The sequence below is a fragment of the Ictidomys tridecemlineatus genome, chromosome 15 (genome assembly GCF_052094955.1).
Source record: "Ictidomys tridecemlineatus isolate mIctTri1 chromosome 15, mIctTri1.hap1, whole genome shotgun sequence".
In the NCBI taxonomy this organism is placed as follows: Eukaryota; Metazoa; Chordata; class Mammalia; order Rodentia; family Sciuridae; genus Ictidomys; species Ictidomys tridecemlineatus.
Window position 1 is genome coordinate 3,966,140 of NC_135491.1, and position 9,169 is coordinate 3,975,308.

Below are 9,169 nucleotides of genomic sequence, written 5' to 3' on the forward strand. Positions count from 1 at the left end.
TGTAGGCAAAGAATTATTATCAGAAACTTCTCTAAAGTCATTCTGGAATTGAAAACAATAGGCTTCTGTAGAGAATCAAATGTAACTGCATTACTATTACTGTTCTTGATGGAGTCTGCCTGCAAATGGGATATTCTGTCAAGGTATAGATAAGTAACAGCAGACATGCTTGAAAACGAGGTGTCTACTGACCTTGGGAGAACTTGCCTACAAACGGGATGTTCTGCCAAGTGGGCTAGGAGGGCGCTAAGAAAAATTTTTTATCTGTTCTAAACAAAGAGCAGAGCTCAACATACTCCAGGCCGAGAGTAGATTAGCCATGAGAAGCGGGTCACTTCTGATTAGAAAGTAAAACTTCTGTGTGCTATGTTTAATTAGCTGAAAGACCTGATTTATTGAAGTTGGAAGGCTGCCCTTTTTGTTCACAATACTATAAAAAGATTGCTTGTACACAATAAAGGACTTTTTTTCTGCTGCTGCTTTGCTTGCTCTGCTTCTTCTTCTTCATTGTTTTCCCATGCTGACCTGCAAGTGAATTAGTGCAACAGGCTTCTACATAGCTCTCAAAAGTAGCTTTCCATTTTCATATACAACCTGATAAATAAAACATGTGATATGTATTTTAGCAGTTCTTCCTTTATCTGCACTTATCCCTCAATAAGTGTTAGAGCTCTATTCTCAAAGAATTTCTACATATTAAGCATCTTTGAAGAAGTTTTGTTTTTATGCAACTGAAGATTTCCTTTGCTTATGTATCCATAGAGATTAATTTGAGCACGTACATACATACATGGCATACATACATACATATGAATGAGCTATTTTCTCCTAGAATAAAACTAGACCCGAGGGGACAAGTGTGAGGTGCAGTCTAGGCTTCCTAGAACCCTCCTCTATGTTGAGGAGGCAGGCAGACTGTGATGCAGATGCCATGAGGTTGTGGAAGGTCCTCATCTGTTAACACCCATCAGTGGTCTCCCCAACACACCTGCACCCACATCTGCTTCCCCTGCAGCGCTGGCCTCTACCATCTGTCAGAAATGAGATGTGCTTGTTGGCACAGCCAAGGCTTTTTGCAATACTCTGGATAACTCCTCCTCTGCACTGGTGTTCAATCTTTTCTGTTCCATGAAGTGGCCATGAAGAGTTCAAAAATAGTTTCTTTTGTAGCTTGTGTGTCTTGCATACTTCTGGAAGAAGATACCTTTATTCAAGCTTCTCTCCTCTTCCTGACTGCTGAGACTCCATCTTCATAAGCCTGTTTCCCACATCCATACAAAATGTCTGTATGGAAGGCACTGGGATTCTCTGCTGTGTGGAGGGTGGAGCATGGTGCCCCACTGACACCTTGGGCTTCATGAGATTTGCAAGAAGCCCTTTATATCTTCTTTCCTGCTTTGTATAATCCTGTATGGAGGTTGTTGAAGATTTCTCTGATATTTTCTGTGGTTTTTTTGGACTATCACACCAAGTCTTTACATTACCTGGATTCCTCTCTGTCCAGGCTCTGGAATACAACTCTTCCAAATCCTTTCAGAAGTGTTTTGATTGTATAGTTATGCACAGTTGTCAAATATTTAATTGCTCACTTCACACAGCTTTCTGGGCAGAGATAAGGGTATTTCAACTGCTTGCATGTGGATTGTCCTGGGAATGGTGGAGGTGGGTAGGATGTGTTGACCTCATTCTTGTGCACAGAATCCTTTAATGTCACTTTGGTTATTACTTTTTAAAAAATTTTTCTTTTCTTTTCTTTTTTTTTTTTGCTGTGCTGGAGATTGAGCATGAGGCATTGTGCATATGAAGCAAGTTTTCTACCACTTAGTTACATCCCAGCCTCCTTTATAAAACACTGTGTTTGCAGCATGATCTCACTAAGTTCCTCTTACTAGCTTCAAATTTGAAATCCTCCTGCCCAGATTCCAGAGCTTCTGGGATCACGGGTATTAGCCTCCTTGTCTGGATGCCTAATCACATCAATCATTACTAAATGTTGTTTGAAGCAAATAAACTTGGTCCCAATGACTGCATTTGTTGAATCACTGTTCTACTAAACTGTTCACTCAAGGAGACAGTTTCCAGCATAAAGAGAGTGACAAAATGGGCCTGGACATTGTTCAACATTATTTGAGTTTCCTGTGTGCGCTCATGTCTCAAGGGTGGGGGCATGTTCTGTTTTTGCTACCTCCTGTTTTCTCCTGGATGTTTAGGTTAATTGAGAACCTTCAGGAAAAGGATTGTGTCAAATTTTGGGGCAAAATCCAGGTTTGATTACTGAAGAGGGAAACAAGATGGAAACTAAAAAATAGTAAGAAGTTTGGAGATCCATGAAAGAAGATATTTCCCAAAGTGTCCAGATTCTCAAGCTACATCCAGAGACGTCTAGAGGAGATATAAAACCATCCAACGTAAATGACTCCCATGGGAACAGGGCCATGCGGCCTCCACCACGAATGCTGGTTGCCCCCATTCTGGGTAAAACATGTATTTAAATGCACCCTGCCCATGCGCCCATGTCAGAGGGAACTGTAGACTTGTCCCACTACAACAAACAGGCCGCAGACACAAGGCCTTGGAAAGCTCCCTGCCTCATCCCCAGGTTGTGCTTGTGGACCTGTGAACCCTCCTGGGTGCTGTGTGTCCATGTATAAGTCATAAGAAAGAGAAGAGGTTTGGGTGCCTGTGCCAAAACCTGCAGGTTTCAAAATGTAAAAGAATTTAGGCCCTACCAGGTGGAGAGATGACCCCAGGAGACTGAAGTAAGGAGATCCTGAAGGCCAGATGTGGAACTAGGAATCTTCCAGAGGGAAGAGTCGCTGCCCCTCACACAGGGATAGGACACAACATGCATAAGCCTGTTTCCCACTTCTATGACAAATCCCCAGAAGCTCAGTTTCCTGAAGAGAGAAGAGTTTGTCTCATGGTTTTGGAAGATCATGAGTATGGCACCAACAGCAGCTCAGTTCCTGTGAGTCTCCTGGGTTATGTCACATGATTCTGGGTGATATTAGGGGAAGAATGTGTGTGAGAGGAAGAGGTGATGTGTTTAGGTGTATTCTAATGTATATTAGGTCCCTTGGGTTTATAGTACTATTTATGTTGGTAATATCTTTATTGATTTTATCTTTGGATGACCTATCTATTGGTGATAAAAGTGTGTTAACTTCACTAGGCATTATTTTACTGCAGTATATCTAAGATTTAATGTCAAGAATTATTTTATTTAATGTATCCTGACATTTGGTGCATGTGTATTTACTACTGTTATTTTTTTTCTGGTTGAATTGTTCCTTTGCCAGAATGTACTGTCCTTCTGTGGTTATTTTTTGCTTGAAATTTCCTTTGTTTTCATCTGAGAATAGCTAGATCCTCATGATTGTTTTCAGATTCCATTTGTGTGATATGTAAATGTCTTTTTACAAATTCCAGCCTGTGGGCATCTTTGCCTCTGTGATCAGTCTCTTGCAAAGAGCATCCTGTTGGATCTTGTCTTTTGATTTATTCTGCTAATCTATGTATTTTAATTGGAGATAGAGACCATTTATTTTCAGAGTTAGTATGAATATAAATTGGTAGTTTCTTGATATTTTTATTTATTTGCCATATTTAATTTGGTTTTGGTTTTCATATAGTTGGTTACTCTTGTAGTGGGCCTCATCCACTTGGGTCCTTTGGGGTTTGCTCTGGATAGCTCTGTGGGCAGCATATCTCTGTGTGCAGCATATCTTGTATATTCTTCATAGTTCTAGCTTGGTGATTATAATTTCTTTTAGTTTAGCTTTATCATGCAATGTTTTTATTTCCCAACTCATTTTGAAACACAGCTTTTTTTTGTATATAGAAATCTTGCTGAAAAAATTTTGTTGAGCTTGAAATATCTGATTCTAGTCTTTCTTTGATATTAGTATCTGAGATGAGAAGTCAAAGGTAAATCTTATTGATATGCCTCTAAATGTGCTGTGATGCTTTTGTTTTTCTTGCCGATTTTAATATTGTGTCTTTATTTTCAATGTTGATTATGATGTGTCTTAGAGAGTCCTCTTGGCCTCGTCTAATGTGTCATCTATGATTTTCTGTATGTTGATTTCTGTATCATATCTTATGAGAACTGTTTATGTCACTATGTCATTGTGTTAAGATTGCTATTGATATTTTGATGGGTGTGCATTAAATTTTTAAAATGGTTTTGATTATATTCTGTTCTACAATATTAATTCTTCCTATCTAAAATATGTTGATCTTTCCATCTTCTACATTCTATTTAAATTTTTTGCTTCATTGTTTTCTAGTTTTAATTTTAGATGTCATAAAATCCTTTGTTAGATTTATTCCTAGGTCTTCTAATTTTGGTGTTATTGTGAATGGGATCACTTTTCTAATTTCATTTCCAATAGGTTATTGTTTGCATATAGAAAAAATGACTGATTTATGTGTTGATTTTATATCCTGCTACATTACTGAATTCATTAACTCTATGAATCTTTTGGTGGTATTTTATATGTACCTTCTAAACATAGGATTATATAAACTGCAAAGAAGTAATTTTATTTTTTTCCTATTTTTATTTCTTTGATTTTCTTCATAAGTACCATGTTAAATAGGTGTCCTGAAAGTGAATATTTTGGACTCCTTCCTCTTTTTATATGAAATGCCTTCAGCTTTTCTACACTCAGTGTAATGCTTCCGTTTGTTCATCATATAAACCTTTATAATGTTGACATAAGTCCCCTTTTCGTCTCTCTAGTTACTGGGTTTTAGAATTGAGTGGTTGGTGGATATAGTCAAATGACTTTTCCAGATCTATTCAGATGATCATGTGGTTCTTTTTTTCCTTTTAAACAATTTTTAAATTAATTTTTCAAACATAAATGACAGCAGAATGCATTACAATTACACATATACAGAACAATTTTTCATATCTCTGGTTGTATATAAATATGTTGATACCAATTTGTGTCTTCATACATGGACTTTGGATAATGATGTCTATCACATTCCACCATCCTTGTTAATCCCCTGCCACCTCCTTTTTCCTCCCACCCCTCTCCTTAAGTCTATTTATATAATGGGTCACATTTATTGATTTTGTAGTTTGAACCAAACTTGCATCCCTGCAGTGAAACCCACTTGATCATGGCAGGCTGTCTTAATGGGTCTTTGAATGTGTTTGCCAATATTGTATTTGAAATGTTTGCATCTACACTCTACAAAAGTATTAGTCTGAAGTTTTCTGTCTTTGATATGTTTTTGTCTGATTGTGGCATCAGTGTGATGCTGGCTTCATAGAATGAGCTGAGCAGGTTTTTCTCACTTTCTATTTAGTAGAATGGTTTCAGGAGGATTGGAATGAGTTCTTCTTTAAAGGTTGTAGATCTTAGGTGAGAATCCAAAGGGCCTTGGGGTTTTTGTTGTAGAAGTCTTCTAATGCTGCTTCAGTGTGATTGGTTGATATTAACGTGCTTGTCTTCTATATATCCGTGGTTCAATTTGGGTAGGACATGTCTTTAAGAATTGTTCAGTGTCTGAAAAATACTAGCTTATTGGAGTAAACACTTTCAAAATAATCTCTAATGATCCCCAGCATTTTGGTCATAACTGTGGTGATATATCATTTTTGAGCTCTAATTTTGTGAACTCTAGTTCTTTTTCTCTTTCTTTTGGTTACTTTGGCTGACATTTATTGTTTTATTTACATACCCTAAGAAACACTCTCTATCACAGTGATTCATCATGGTCCTTTATTATTTTAACTTCACAAATTTGGGCTTTGGTTTTGACATTTCTTGTTTTCTACTGATTTTGGTATTCATTTGGTATTCTTTTCTAGGGACTTACAGCACAACATTAGATTGATTATTTGATATCTTTCTTTTTTTTAATTGTAGCAACTCAGTTCTATAAGCATTCCTCTTAGAAATGCCTTCATACTTAGTGGTCCAAGAGATTTTGATATATTGTATCTCTATTCTCATTTGTTTCTAGAATTTTTTAACTTCTTACCACATTTTTTATGATTATTTATTCATTTAAAAGAGCATTATTTAATCTTGTGGTCTTCTATTAATTTCTTTTGATCTTGATAATTCCATTATAAGTTGATTGAATGCCAGGAAAGTTTGTAATTTTTGCAATTATTAAGATTTGCTTTGTGAAGACCTTAGAAGATGGAAAGATCTACCTTGTGTTTGGATAGGCAGAATTAATATTATCAAAATGACCATCTTATCAAAAGATGGTCATACCATCGAAAGAACTATACAGATCTAATGCAATGCCAGTAAAATCTCAATGACATCCCTCATAAAAATAGAAAAAGCAATCATGAAACTCATCTGGAAAAATAGGAGACCCAGAATAGCTAAAGCAATTCTTTAGAAGGAAGAGTGAAGCAGGTGGCATCACTATACCAGACCTTAAACTATAGTGCAGAGCAGTAGTAACAAAACTAGCATGGTATTGGCACCAAAACAGTCTGGTAGAACAATGGTATAGAATAGAGGACACAGAGACTAATCCACAAAGTTACAATTATCTTATGTTAGAAAAAGGTGCCAAAAACATGCATTGGAGAAAAGATAGCATCTTCAACAAATGGTGCTGAGTAAATTGGAACAAAATATGCAACAAAATGAAATTAAACCCCTATCTCTCACCATGCACAAAACTCAACTCAAAGTGGATCAAGGACCTAGGAATTAAACCAGAGACTCTGCATCTAATAAAAGAAAAAGTAGGCCCTAATCATCTTCATGTGGGAATAGGCCCCAACTTTCTTAATAAGACTCTTGTGGTGCAAGAATTAAAATCAAGGATCAATAAATGGGGTGAAATCAAATAAAAAGTTTTTTTCTCAGCAAAAGAAACAATCTGTGAGGTTAACAGAAAGCCTACATATTGGGAGCAACGTTTTACCCCTCACACATCAGATAGAGCACTAATCTCTAGAGCATATAAAGAACTCAAAAAGCTCAACACCAAAAAAAAAAAAAATTAACCCAATCAACAAATGCGCTAAGGACCTGAAAAGACACTTCTCAGAAGATGATATACAATCAATCAACAAATATATGAAAAAATATTCATCATCTCTAGCAATTATAGTAGTTTTGATTTGCATATCTCTAAGATACCATCTCACTTCAGTCCGAATGGCAGCTATTATGAAGATAAACAATAAATGTTGACAAGGATGTGGGGGAAAAGGAACACTTATACATTGCTCGTGGGACTGCAAATTGGTGCAGCCAATATGCAAAGCAGTATGGAGATTCCTTGGAAATCTGGGAATGGAACCTCCATTTGACCCAGCTATCCCTCTCCTCGGTCTATACCCAAAGAACTTAAAATCAGCATTCTACAGGGACACAGCCACATCAATGTTTATAGCAGCACAATTCACAATAACTGTGTAGCAATCCTAGATGCCCTTCAATGGATAAATGGAGAAAAAATGTGGCATATATACACAATGGAATTTTACTCAGCAATAAAAGAGAATAAAATCATGGCATTTGCAGGTAAATGGATGGAGTTGGTGACGATAATGCTAAGTGAAGTTAGCCAATCCCCAAAAAGACAAATGCCGAATGTTTTCTCTGATATAAGGGGGGTGATTCATAGTGGGGTAGTGATGGGGAGCATGGGAGAAATAGACAAAATTTAGATAGGGCAGAGGTGTATGAGGGAAAGGCAGGGGACATGGGGGTTAGAAATGATGGTGGAAAGTGGTGATCATTATTATCCAAAGTACAGGTATGAAGACACAAATTGGTGTCGACATACTTTATATACAACCAGCGATATGAAAAATTGTGCTGTATAAGTGTAATAAGAATTGTAATGCATTCTGCTGTCATTTATTTAAAAAAATCAATAGAAATAATTGTAAGCAAAAATATTTTCTTTGTGCTCTAAATATTATCTATTTTAGAGTGTGTTGTATTTAAAACTAAGAACAATGTAAATTCATTTGTGGATGAGTGAAATATTATCTAGATCTCTGTTAGGTTCTTGATTAAGAGTATTTTACATTTCTGAAAAATCTTAGTTTACTTATTGATGACATATCTAGTCATGAGAATGTAACTTCTTACAACATATTAATGTATTGTGATTTATTTGATTCCTAATACTGAGAAGAGTTTTTTTTTTTTGTCTGAAGATGTACCATTGTTTGGGCATAAGAACTTACAATTATTATTAACTTGTTATTGGATTATTATCTTAACCAGTAGGAAGTCACCTTTTTTTATCTCTTCTTATTAATTTTGACTTGAAATCTATTTTGTCTGACATGAGTATAGCTTTCCCTGACATTTTTTTTGTTTCTGTTTGCTTGGTATAAATTTCCCATCCATCGAACATCACTCTGTGGACGATGTGATTGTCAGGTTGGTCTTTTAGAAACAACATATCATTGGAGTTTCTAAAATCCAAATAGCCAATCTATGTCATTTAAAATATTTTTGTAGTTTTTGATGAACAGAATGCCTTTCTTTTCTTTTCTTTTTTTAAATGTGGTGCTAAGGATTGAAGTGCTCTTCCAGTGAGCTACAGCCCCAGTTCCAATCTATGTCTTTGGATTGAAGATTTTAGGTCCTTTGATTCCCTTTTGATTACTGATTTCTTCTGTTCCTCCTTGCTCATTCATGCACGCATTATTTAAATGTATTGTTTAAATGATTTGGTTTTCATCTTGTGTTTGGTTTCTAATTTCAGTGTTTGTGTGAAGTATTTTATTAAGGGTGTTTTGTAGTGCTGTCTTATTGGTTATGGAATCTTTTGGTTTCTGCTTAACATGGGAAAATTTTATTTCATTACCAATTCTGGTCTATAGTTTTGTTTTGCTATAGAAACTTGTCTTAGAGGCATCAGGGACTTTTCTTTGAAGAATGTGCATTGATTGGCTTCCATTTCTTTAGGGTCCTCTGGATCCTCCATGTCGGGTATTCCAGTAACCCTCAGTGAATTCTTTTGAATTGCGGGACTCTTAGTGAATTCTCCCCATTTCTTGAATCCTGGCTTCTATTACAGGACAAAGGAGAAAGTATGGGCTTTTTGCCCCAAGCCCTTTGACTTCCTTTATTTTGCTCTTCTTGTTTTGCCTTTCAATAAGTGGATTTCACCAGTCTTAAAGTGAGAATAATGTGTTTTACTTTGGTTCCCTCTA